General features: G+C 36.8%; 1 long non-coding RNA gene across 1 annotated transcript; it reads left to right on the top strand.

The window, feature by feature from the left end:
* The first annotated feature begins 7,054 nt into the window (after positions 1-7,054).
* On the top strand, positions 7,055-8,239 carry LOC121419932. Its single transcript, XR_005970666.1, has 2 exons — positions 7,055-7,263; positions 8,200-8,239. It is a non-coding gene; the product is annotated as an uncharacterized LOC121419932 (long non-coding RNA).
* Positions 8,240-12,806: the final 4,567 nt, after the last annotated feature.

Below are 12,806 nucleotides of genomic sequence, written 5' to 3'. Positions count from 1 at the left end.
GCAAGTCTATTTTGTAATATTTGCAATTGTTTGGTACATTTGATGAATCAAAGTTCAAAGAGTACAACGTTGCATACATAGCAAAGTACAACTAAGTTTATTTTCAAACTGATCGTCCAAGTCTCCTTCATGCGTGATGAGACGTTTTATTGTTTTTCCGCCATTGGCTGGGAGCAACGCGAAAATCCTTCCGTCAGCGGACCACGAAGCAAGAACATTTTGACATTGTATCCAAATTGTCATTCTCTGGCATTTGTGGCAACATATATGGAGGGATTTATTCTTTCTTAGCCAGTAGGCAGTCGGATGTTGTTCTAGATTGCTTCACTTCAACATCCAAGACCATCACTGCTGGTGTGCAATAGGGAAATGAGGTAGGGCCCCTACTCATTTTAAGTTTAGTTTTTTAGTTTGGTTCCAACCGCCATTCCAGTAGCCGTTCCGGTCCGATTTCCGGATCCGGATCCACCATGATTATGACTGTCAAATCCCGCTATGGACAAGATTTGTAAAGAGAGTCAGAGGGAAGACAGATCCGTCGTCAGATGATGTAACTATATAACGATTCGTCAGTATCGATGAACATTGAACTGGAGTGATTATATCACCTTATAAAGTGGGTTACTTTGTATATTATTCCAAAGACTTTTATTTTATGTTATTTGTACTCAGAAACAAAGCCATTAAATCATTGTTCTACAGAACCTGAATACAGTTTTAATAAATTCTTTGAACTGTATTTTTATTGTTCATGTAATTTATTTTATGTCCTCTTGAGTTACCTGGTTGTGACAATTGGTTGCGAGAATTTATTGTATGTCCGCTTGAGTTAACTTGGGTGTGACACACTCCATCTGCTGAAAATTGAAGACCCTTCCACGGTTTGGCTTTATCCACTCGAGCACGGGAGATATGTTGCATTTCTCTGTACTTTCTGCTGTCACTTCTTCCTGAAACCTTCTCTTGAGTTGTCTGGAATTCTTTCCCTTGGCCCCAAATGTCCGTTGCGCTCTACAGCAGCTGTCCACTCCTACAGAGGAGTCACTGTCCTAAAATCAAACACTTCTCTTCATCAATCTTGATATATACCAAGGACGGTTAAGCTGTGGAATTCACCTCCCGCCAACACATCCCTTTAGCTCCCAACATGGACAGATTAATATATATTTAATAAGCTTGATGTATAACATTGTACTTTTAATTTCATTATGATTTATTACGTGGCAGCCATCGGCGGCTTGACATCATTTTTTAATGCTATTGGAATAACTGATTATTAGACGAAATGGTGAGTGGACAAATTGGTAATTAGATCATGTGGATAGTGGACGAACTGATGGTAGACCAAATGATAGTAGACGAGTTGGCAATTGAACGAATCGGCATCAGACGAATTCGAAATAAACCTTAAAACTTACACCAGTTTGGTGTACCAATTGGGACCACAGGTGTCAAAATGCTGCCTTATACTTTAAAATAGCCATAAATTTAAACAAAATAGTGTCAAAGAAAAAACGAAAGGTGCTGCAATGACACCCTATATGTGTTGAATTAAACGCCCGTGGGTGTATGTTTACTAACACAGTTATTTTAATTGCTGATGTGGTTTACGGTACACCATGTGGAGTGTTATAGAAGCAGTGGATAGAAGAAGAGAGGAAGTGGATAGGCGAGAAAGTGGAGATTTTGAGAATAGAGTATTCTTTCTTGAGAATAGTCCTGAAAAGGACTGTAAACCAGAAGGAATGTTGAGTGAGAACAGCTTGAGTAGTAGAGCTGATGAGGAGATGCTGGCTTGCGTCGGCGAGTAGAGATGATGAGTAGTAGAGAGACTCGACGTTTCGGACAGGTTGACTGTCCGTCTTCAGGAGTGAGTGTTCTATCTATCTATCATTTTATTTTTATTGGCACGTAAGTCAATTTGACTATTTATGCCAGCTAATAAATTAAATTTTTATTTGGCTTTAATGCCTGAAAAGTAAAATTTGATTGGCTTTTGTGCCAGTTTTGAAATTTATGCACCATTTATCAAATCATGGTGTTATATTGATTTTGATGCACCATTTATGTTTTCATGGTGTTATTTTTATGCACCATTTATTATCATGGTGTTATAATAAGTCTTATTTATAGGTCTTTAAGGTACTATCATTTTTCAATTCAATTTTCATTATCTTGTTGCGACAAGTCAAACCAGATGAAAAAACCAGAGATTGTGACCAAAATTCCTCTGGAAAAACTGTGAGAGACTTTTGCAAACCCCCAGTGAATAAGTCTAGCAATGTGTGATATCATATGAAATTTGGAGTGATGTTTATTTCACATTTTAACATATTCCGTCACGTCGTGACGCAAGTAAATAAAATTTTGATAGGAGCATAACTGCCTAGTAAGATCAATAATGGTTATCATGAATTTTGACCGTAAATTTTGGTGGCTTTTTGTGCCCTTGAGAGGCGCAATTTGATAAAGTAATTTTGTGCCTGCTTCGATGGCAAATTTGGCTGGCGTTTTATGCCTGGAAGAGATCAGAATGTGATGGGCATTTTGGCCACGGCGAAAAGTAGACACTTTTCGCGCATGATTAACATTATCATTTTAGTTTGATTTTAAAACTTGCTATAGGAGTTCATTGGAAGTCTTTGTTAAAGGTTAAAGGAGAGAGGGAGATGGAGATTGTTAGTATCTTAAACTATTTTTTTTTGTATTTTGTATTTTGTATTTTTTTTAATGAACGCTTAAACCCTATCTGGTATGCTACCAACCTATATAAATTTGTTAGTTTTTTAGCTATGAATTTAAAGTTTACTCTTTAACGCTTATTGATTTAATTTTTTTATATCAATAAATTATTTTAGTCGGGACATTAAACCCACTTTGTTTCTCATATACCCTTTTGATACGTGACTATCACACCCCTCACCGTAGAAACGCTGTTTAAAAGTTAAACAGCGTTTCTATTGTGTTTATCTTAGTACTCATCTTTCATGCTAGACCTCCACGCTCCACCCCCATAATACTTTCTCACACTTGCACTCCTAACGAGAGGAAGCCTTAACTTATTTAAAGTATTAACTATGTAAATGTTTATAATCGTGGTCTTTGAGATAACATGTGCTATAGATAACCGGTCAGATTCGAAGAAGTCAATTTTCTTTGATTTACTTTTGGATTACAACTCCTTTATTAATCCAGTCGCCCTTACAAAATGTATAAGAGACGACTGACCCTTTTCGCTTTCTAATAATGAAGATAGAGATATTGGTATATTTGGATCTTTTTGCAAGAATTTTGTTCTTGCATTTTGGTATTTTCTACAATGGAGGACATAGTGCTCCACATCATCATTTGTTTTACAAATATCACAAAGGCCATTTGGATGCCTATGGATTTTGAATAGAAAATAGGATGTTCTAATCCAACCTGTTCGCAATCGATGGATAATTATTTCATGACGTCTACAAAATGCATGAAGTAAAGGTTCTTTCCTGAACGCCCGAGTTTGTTGTTTCAGTGAACTGATTTGTTCACTTACATTTGGAGAAATTTCGACATCGATAACTGGTTTGTTTAAAGCTAATTTAGCTAAGTTGTCTGCTTCTTCGTTTCCACTGATACCGCAGTGTGCCGGGATCCATACAAATGTTATCTCAACACCTAGATAAGTAAGTGCCCTACATTTTGTAAGTATTTCTAATATAAGGGGTAGCTTAGTGTTTTCATAATTAGATATCAATTGCAGAGTGCTGAGAGAATCAACTAGCAATGTTGCACGTAGAGGGCGGAAATCTTCCAACCAGGTCAGTGCCATAATGATTGCTGCCTGTTCAGCACGGCAGACTGATATTGGTGAAATGCGAAGGCTTTTTGAATATTTTAGGTCAGGTATATAAAATGATATGCCTGTTTTGGATGAAGTAGGGTCTTTTGACCCATCAGTATATATTCGAAGGGTGTTATAATATTTTGAGTAGATTATTTCATAAGAGCTTTGTTGTAGTAGTATAGGATTGTCTTTTTTAGAAATCTTTTCTTTGAGGCTAAAATCGATTTCAGGAGGAGGAAAGTGCCAAGGTGGTTGCGGCACTGTAGTAATCTTTTCCACCGATGGTGAGTACTCCAAAGTTCTCATTGGTAATGGTAAATTAGTAGGTGATTTGTAGTTGTACTCCCAGCAGTCTGCAAAGGATTCTCTAGTTGGGTGATATGGAGCTGAGTGTAATATATTTAGTTTATATTTTTTAGAGAGGAATTCCCTGCGGTGGCAAAGTGGCAATTCGCCACATTCAATTTGGAGGTTTTTTAAGGAAGTTGAAGGCAATGTGCCTGTAATAATCTTTAAGGATTGGTATTGGATCGAATCTAATTTATTTTTATGAATTTGAGGAGCCGAATCAAATAAAAAGCAACCAAAGTCCAACAGAGGTCTAATGAGAGCTCGGTACAAAATCAGGAGCGTTTTGGTGTCCGCTCCCCAGTGGGTGCCAGTAATACACCTTAATATGTTAATTCTTTCTTTGCATCTAATTAATAAGTCACTGATGTGGTATTTCCACGAAAGCTCAGAATCAAAGGTTAAACCTAAAAATTTAAAATTCGATACAACTTCTATTTTATCATCTCCAATATAAACATCAGTAAAAGCATTTTTCATTTTATTAGTGAAAATGATGATTTTGGTTTTGGAAGCAGATAATTTAAGTTTTATTTTGCTAGTACCTTCTGTGATGGAATCAATATCTGTTTGGACTTTTTTGGTTGCAATTTTAAGGTTTCGGCATCTATACCATAACGCAATGTCATCTGCAAAAATAGCTATATTTGAATAAATGCATGAGTGCGCTAGATCATTGATATAGAGATTGAACAAGAAAGGACTTATGACTCCCCTTGGGGAGCCCTTTTGTTATTTCCTTTCGATGTGACAGGAAATTATTGACCCTTACTCTGTAAGTTCGACCTTTGATAAATTCGGTTATCCAATCAAGGATATGACCTGAGAAACCAAAAGTTTGTAATTTCAATATCAGAATTTTGTGATCAACATTGTCAAAAGCCTTCTCAAGGTCAAGGAAAACCGCTATAACAAAATCGTGATTCATAAATGATTTGTGGACATCTGTGTCGAGTCTTGTTAAATTATCGAAAACACTTCTATTTGGGGTAAAACCAGATTGAAGAGGTGATATTAAATTGTATTTTTCGTTTAGCCAAAGTAGCCTTTTGGTAATCATTCTTTCCATAATTTTGCACAAGACCGAGGTTAATGAAACCGGTCTATATGATTTTGCATCTGATTTGTCTTTATTTGGTTTTAATATTGGAATAACGATTGAGGATTTCCAAATAGGCGGTAATTTAGATGTCTGCCAAATTAAATTGAAAATATCAAGCAGTATGACGATTGCATTATGGGGTAGATTTTTGATAAAAAGCGCACTAATATTGTCAGGCCCTGAGGCCGTGTTTGGAGTTGCTTTTAGTGCTTCAATAAGCTCTTTAAGAGTGAAATCTTCATTAATTGTTTCCAAATTATTTACGGGTTCTTTATTTCCCAAGTCAGTTTTGTTAAATGACGACTCTTCGTCAAATTCTTTTGGATTATGAAAATTATCAGCGATGATATTTGCCTTTAATTCGTCATTTTGAATAACTCGGCCATCAACCCTTATTGGAATATTAGAACGAATATTTTGTGGCTTTTCTAAAGCTCTAACTTTTTTCCAGACCTCCGTAAGAGGGGTAAATCTATTGATTGTATTGCAATATTGTTCCCAAGATTTTCTCTTGGCTTGTCTCAAAATTCGTTGTGCAACTGCCTTTTTCAGTTTATAATCTAGTAAGTCCGAAAATTGCAAAGTTTTGCGAAATTTACGGTTGGCCCTGTTTCGATTTCTAATGGCATCATTGCATTCTTTGGTCCACCATGGGTTTGGTGGGCGAGATAATTTTCTAGGATTAGTTTTTGGAGTAGATAGTTCAATTGCATTTTCTATTTTTCCTATAAAATTGCTATATGAATCTTGGGTAGAACCCGTGAATATTTGGCTTCGATTGATATTATTTAATTCTTTTTTGTAAATTTCCCAATTTGTTTTATGAATAGCCCATGAACGATTTTGGGGTCGCAAATTTTGAAAAGGGGCATTCCTCTCATTTACATTAATTTTAATTTGGATCGCAAAGTGATCACTGCCTAACGTAGTACTCATCACCTCCCACTGGCTCCTAGCAGCAAGTGTATCTGAAACCATTGTTAAGTCAAGGCAAGATAATTTGCCGGTCCCGGGTCAATTCGGGTATAACTCCCATAATTTAGTAATACTAGGTTATTATTGAAGATGAAATTTTCAACAATTTTACCGTTTTGATTCCGGTTTGCACTCCCCCATAATGGGTTGTGACTGTTAAAATCCCCACATATTATAACATTTTGATCGCTATCGCATAGAATTGAGTCAAGATGGTCGACCCTCATACTAGAGTTTGGGTTATAAAAGTTGATTACTGTATAAGAAGATGAACCAATCGTTATTTTTACTTTTTGGTATTCTCTGTCTGGAGGAGTATCTAGTGGGAGGTGAGTTATACTGTCCCTAACGTAAAAGGCGCACCCACCCCTATTTTGCCCAATTCTATTTTTAAGTAGTGGGGTGTACCCTTCTATATAAAAATTTACTACCCTAGCACCTAACCATGTTTCTTGTATGCACAGAAGATCAGGTTTTATTTTTTGTTTGTGCAGTAGTTGTCTAAGTTCAGGGCCTTTGATGTAAATACCCTGGGCGTTCCACTGCAAAATTAACAGCGCGCTTAGCTATCCGCCACAAGCATGGCGTGAATAGCTTCTGCTTCCGCTGTATAGCCGAAGCATTTGCTCGCCGCATCCACTACCAATTTGATGCGGTTACTTTTGGTGTTGTTACCGTCTAAATTGTTTATTATGAAGGCTAAAAATGCGATAAGTTGGTTGTTTCGCCAGCGAAAAGATGTTTGAATTTATATAATATCAATATTGAAAGCGTTTAATTATTTGAATTTATTTCTCTTCATTTATTTAGGACACCGTATAGAATGACATACGATATTTTTGTTATGCAAATTAAGTCCACTTAGTGGAGTTCGGTGCATAGGTACGTTGACGTGTCACTCCATTTTTGAAAGGTTCAGGAGTCAGACGCCAGTATCGGCCTCCGCAGTTTGGGGGAAACTTTCTGTTGTTTAATGTGATTTAAACGTGGTTTTATGTCCCGCCAGAAAAGAGTAAGTGTTTGTTGAATTCATTAGATCTTTTATGTTTTCCATATAATTATGTCAGATAAATTAAATAAAGTCAATTTGTAGTGCCTCGATTTGCCCTGTTTAGGAATGAGAGCAGGGCGTGTAGGTTTTTTACCCGGTTTTTTGCCCGGTTCCGGGTTCTGGTTTCTGATTTCCGGTTTTCAGTTTTTGTCTAGATTCATTATAAATTATGCTAATTGAAAGAGTTGATCCACGAAAGTGAAAATTGTATGTTTGTATTAAGAACTTATTTGCGAAATTAATGAAAAGGAAAATAATGATATTATGATTTTGATATAACAGAGAAGAATATTATTCACATAAACAGATAAACATAATGGACACTAAATCAAAACAAGTTTTGATCTGAAATCAAATCATTTCAGAATCAAGTGAATGTTTAACTTCATTGATGTATACTAAGAAAGTATTTGGCTATTACTCTAAAAGTACGTGTCGTTTTTTAATTGCTGGCAAAAGAATTATTTAATGTAGTAGCCACTTGTTACTGTTTGTGAAAAGAATTAGAAACAAATGCATATAAGCCTTGACTAGTTATGATTTAAGTTGAATTATGTACTAGTATATGCAAGATAAGCAAAGTTATTTTAAATCAACGTGTGCATAGCTAAAAGAAATTGACAAAGTTAAAGAAAGTTGTGATTATTCAAAGCTACATGTTTGATCAAACAGACAGTAAATTATAATAATTTCGATAACAATTCGGTTTGATAATCATGATTATACTGTTTTAAGGGACAATAGACAATGAGTGTTCGTGTATAAAAACAATGAAATAATTACACGTGAAACAAGATGCAGTGTGATAAAACAATCTTATTTATTAACATGCTATTAACTGAACATCAGTTATGTAAACAAAGACTTATTATTGTTTTATATATTTTGTTCAAACAGATCGAATAAAATATACGTTTAACGACGTTATATATCGGTACGGCGGGATGTGACGGTTTGTGTTCCTTCTTTCGACTATCCATTAAATAAAGCCAAAAGGCTGAAGTTGAGGTACATTGTTACCTGATTGTTGAGTTGGTTTTGGGATTTGCACTGGTATTGTTTGTGCATTATTGATTTCGACGGTGGTGTTTTGTTGTGACGCAGTGGAACGTACAGGGGAGTTACTGGGCCCTGTACACGTATGTTCATCAACCATAGGTTATGTATCAACCCAGCGGAGTTCGCCATTAAATGCCTTTGCACAGTTTCAACGTTGGTGTCGTGATACTTTTCAATAAAGAAAATGTGTGTCGTACCCATGACAACATGTATTGTTGCTGGAATTTCCAGGAATTTAAAATGGATATGGTGTGATCAAACTATGAAAATGTATAACCCATATGTCAATGGTCATATCATGACTTTAGTTCAGAATATCGTGCACAAATAAAGGCAGATCAGCCTAATTTCATATCATTGTCTAATACGTAATAGATCGAGTGTGGGGGTGGGGGTAAAAAATTTCAACATTTTATTCTCTTTATTCTACCAAGTTCTCAATTTTTTTGATACTTCCTTTCTATAGTATGTCATTTTGTTGTTATTTCTTTGTATATTTATATTGAGTTTGACAACTCTCCGGTTTTTTTAATGTGTAAGCTAGATGAATAGTCAGTGGATCTTAGGGCATATGGCAATTGAAATCACGTACGTCAAGTGGCGTTATCATCTGATCGGGGGGAGGGGGGGGGGGGGCGAGAGCAATATACAAGTATCGAGCTGCAAATTAAAAAAAATGGTGCCCCCCCCTCCATAAAGAGCTGTTACTAGACGGGGATATATAAAACGTGTGTGAAGGGGGTGGCGGTCAAAGCAATATATTGAGTTAAAAATTCAACAAAAATATTTAAGGGTACCACCCCCCGGCCCGTCAAGAGCTATCAATAGACAAGGGCGGATCCAGCCTTTGCCAATGGGGGGAGGTGATTTTTTTTCAGCCAAATTTTCCCGATCGGCCACTTTAAGTTGATTTTTGTTTGTATGTTGAAGGGGTATATAGTCTTATGTCATTTCTAAGCTTTATATGTATAATAATCTTTATCTAAGTAGTGCGAGTGCAAAGAGCGAGCTTTTTTTCCAAGTATTTGTCCTAAAATTTAAATATTCTGGGCAATGTTTGTGATCCTCAATGTGTATCCACCAACTAAATAATTACTGCCAGCGCGAAGCGCGAACAGACAATTTATCTTATCAAAAAGGGATTAAAATATTTGATATTCCGATCTGTAAAAGGGACAATTTAGGCTTTGTATTTCAAGCACTTTGTGGGAAAATTGTTATAGGTGGATATGGATCACAGTTTGAAATAAGCTGATATGTTTCAATATATTCCTTTGAGCTTTGACATATAGCATCGGGACATCCTTAGAACATTATGTCATCAAACGAAAATGATGACTATGTTCATATTTCTCTTCCAAAGCGCGAAATAGAACTTGTCAATATTCCATTTAAAAAAAATGACATAGTGATTATTAAATTGACATCTTATCTATTAATGTAATAAGCCTAATGAGCCCGTGAAAATCTTTTAGTATTATGGCTTGAAAACTGGACATTAAAAACACTTTTGTAATTATGATGCACGACTTAATATATTAAGAGGAAAGGATTAAGACAAAGTAATTTTACAGCTACAACAGTAAAGTATATTCATTTGCGAAAAAAAGGTAATTCTTTTTTATCTTAAAACCGTTCCGGGGACATTCATAATGTAGTTTATATTCAAAGAAGTAAATTGTGTCAGGAACTTGTTAGCTGCAGTAAATAAATAGTTTTTAAATGGATAACCGTTATTAATAAAGTATCATATCCAGTTTTAGTCGAATTGCCGGAATCGAGCCCTTTGGTATAAACACCGCTTGCAAACCAATTATGTACATTGAAGACTAAACGCTGACTAAACAAAAGAAAAATATAACTGATTGAAATTGCCATTGCATACAATGACATACATGCAGTATTTTGTTTGTTTTACACAAAGAAAACTCAGACTATGACACCCATCATGATTTTTGCTTACAATATGATTATATATACATCACAATTTAGATAATAAAATAAAATTATAGACATCCCCACGCACACATCTGCGCTATGTATACAGCCAATGTGAGTATGTTACATAATGCAATCTTGACTTAAATTTGCCTTTTGGTAATTCAGGAAAGAAATAATTATCGAAAATGAAATCATTCATGTGTCAGGTTTCTTCCGAGCATTTTCCAAAATCGTTTAGCCATCAATTTTCACAGATTAAGTGTCAAAATTAAGCACTAAAGTGCAAAGTGATCATTACAATGGGAAAAGGTACGTAGAAAATATCACCTTACACCAGTATGGGACTAGATATCCGTCCCCGCAGACACGGCGATCAGCCAGTGTGCGCACGCTAAAATTTATCATTCTGCGGCTCGCGTGCTAGGAAAGAACTGGATTTTTCTCTCAATTACGAAACTCATCGTGGAAAAGGTTATCCAACATGCATTGATATACTCGTAAAATTTAGCGTCATGTATCATTTACACACAAAAAATAGAATATAACCCTTCTTTTGGAGAACTATTAGTAAGTTGTTCGAATCTAACTATTTTCTTTTGAAAATATAAAAAAAATTACCTGATTTCAAATGCCTGTCTTTTCCTTAAAAAAACTGGAGCACAAAATCCACCGCCGTTATCATTTATGAAAAATTCTAAAAAATGTACTAAGATGCTTTTAAAGAAAATGAAAATTTAAGGGGATTCGAAAATAAGGATTTTGCAATGTTATATCAAATTTCTGTTATATTTTCATCAATTTTGGGATTGCATCGAAATGACTGATAATTCGAAGTCTACCCACACAGTGCTTGTAAATTTGGTATATGTTGGTACACTGATAGTTAACGTAAATGATAAACGTTCATAGCCTCACTAAAATTTAACGATTCCATTGTTTTTATGATTTTAATGTCGCAGACATTTTAGAGAGTGAAAAAAGTGATGCTCACGAACGTCTCTAACAATACGGCTAAGCGAGAAGACCTTTCAATGGCGCGCTCCACTGATTTGAGGCCGTGAACATACGTGTGTAGAGATTGGGGTTTGTGATGTGGGAGTAGTAGTTTGAACAAAGACTTTAGTTTGAGGATTAACGTTTGTATGCGCGGGCATTGTTTGAAGATGCGTAGGCTTGGGGGGGAGCTTTACCTCCGGTTTGAACTGCATTGGCATAGCTTATGCCGTTTGTAATTTTGAGCTTTGGGGGAAGAGAATTTACTCTTTTGAGCGCTTCAGAATAAGAAAGATTTTCTGTGTACTTAACATTTTGTACACGTTTTGCCTTTTTGTATGCTTCGCACCCCTGATAGGCAGCGCTATGGTGCTTACCGCACCTCAGGCAGATAGGGTCGTCTTTTTTCTGACAGTTTTCGAGGGTATGATTCCCCCCACACCTGACGCATCTTGTTTTAAATCTACATGTTTGTTTAAGATGACCAAAACCTTGGCAGTTTTGGCACCTTTGTACCGGTGGTACATATTTAGTGACTTTTTTAGTCATGTATCCAATATGGATACTTTTTGGCAGCGCTTCGCCCTGCTTAAATGACAAAATAATGGCGGCGGTCACTCCTTGTGAGTTAAGCTCATCAAGGAGCTCCTCGTCCGTGACGGATTGAGTGATACCCGTGATTACACCCTTTTCTGGTGGAGTTTTCATCCAAATAAATGCTTTTAAGTGCATGTTGTCAATGGAGTCTAAATTTAAGGCCCTTTTCTTTTGCCGTTCATCCTTACATTTTATGAGGATGCAACGTCCCCACTTTTTTATTTCTTTAGGTTCCCCAATTTTAGATTTTATTTCATTTGCCACATGAATTGGGTTTAGTTTTGCAATTGATTTTTGCTGCTCGATTGGAGCAAGACAAACTGATTGTAGCGATGGCACGTTTTGTGGAGCCTCGCTCTTTTCTGGCGAGCTGTTGTTTCTCGCTCGTTTCTTTTTGTTGGTGACGATTTCAAAGTCGTCGGACTCATCGACACCCGCCATTATTTTGCGTTTAGATTGTTAGTAGGAGGAAAGGTTAGAGGGGGGGGGAGACTTCCAATAACCTCCTACCTTGTCTGCAAGAAAGGTCCTAACACCGGTATCTCCGACGATTGAAGCAAAATTGAATACCAAATAGTCTGTAGAAGCGAATGCGAAAGCCGAAAACAAATCACCAGAAGAGAAAAAGGGTAACACAAATGTTGCAGCATTTCGGTCGGTCGTCGTCAGAGTGAATGAACGCTCGGCGTGCGGCGGTACTAATGGCGTGCGTGCGGACGTGGGGGAAAGCTCTAGGCCGGCGGTCACGGCGGGCTGACGTCGTAGGTGGCGCTCTGTGTGTGGGTCGGCGGTTTTGGCGGGAAACGAGTGGGCGTCGTATGCGGACGTGGTGAGTAGACGGCGGCGTGAGTTACGGCGGCGTGTGTGTGTGTCGGCGGTGTGTACATCAATGGTGGCGTTCTGTGCGTGTTGGT

Source organism: Lytechinus variegatus, chromosome 8, assembly GCF_018143015.1.
Source record: "Lytechinus variegatus isolate NC3 chromosome 8, Lvar_3.0, whole genome shotgun sequence".
Lineage (NCBI taxonomy): Eukaryota > Metazoa > Echinodermata > Echinoidea > Temnopleuroida > Toxopneustidae > Lytechinus > Lytechinus variegatus.
This window is presented reverse-complemented; position numbering and strand designations above follow the sequence as displayed.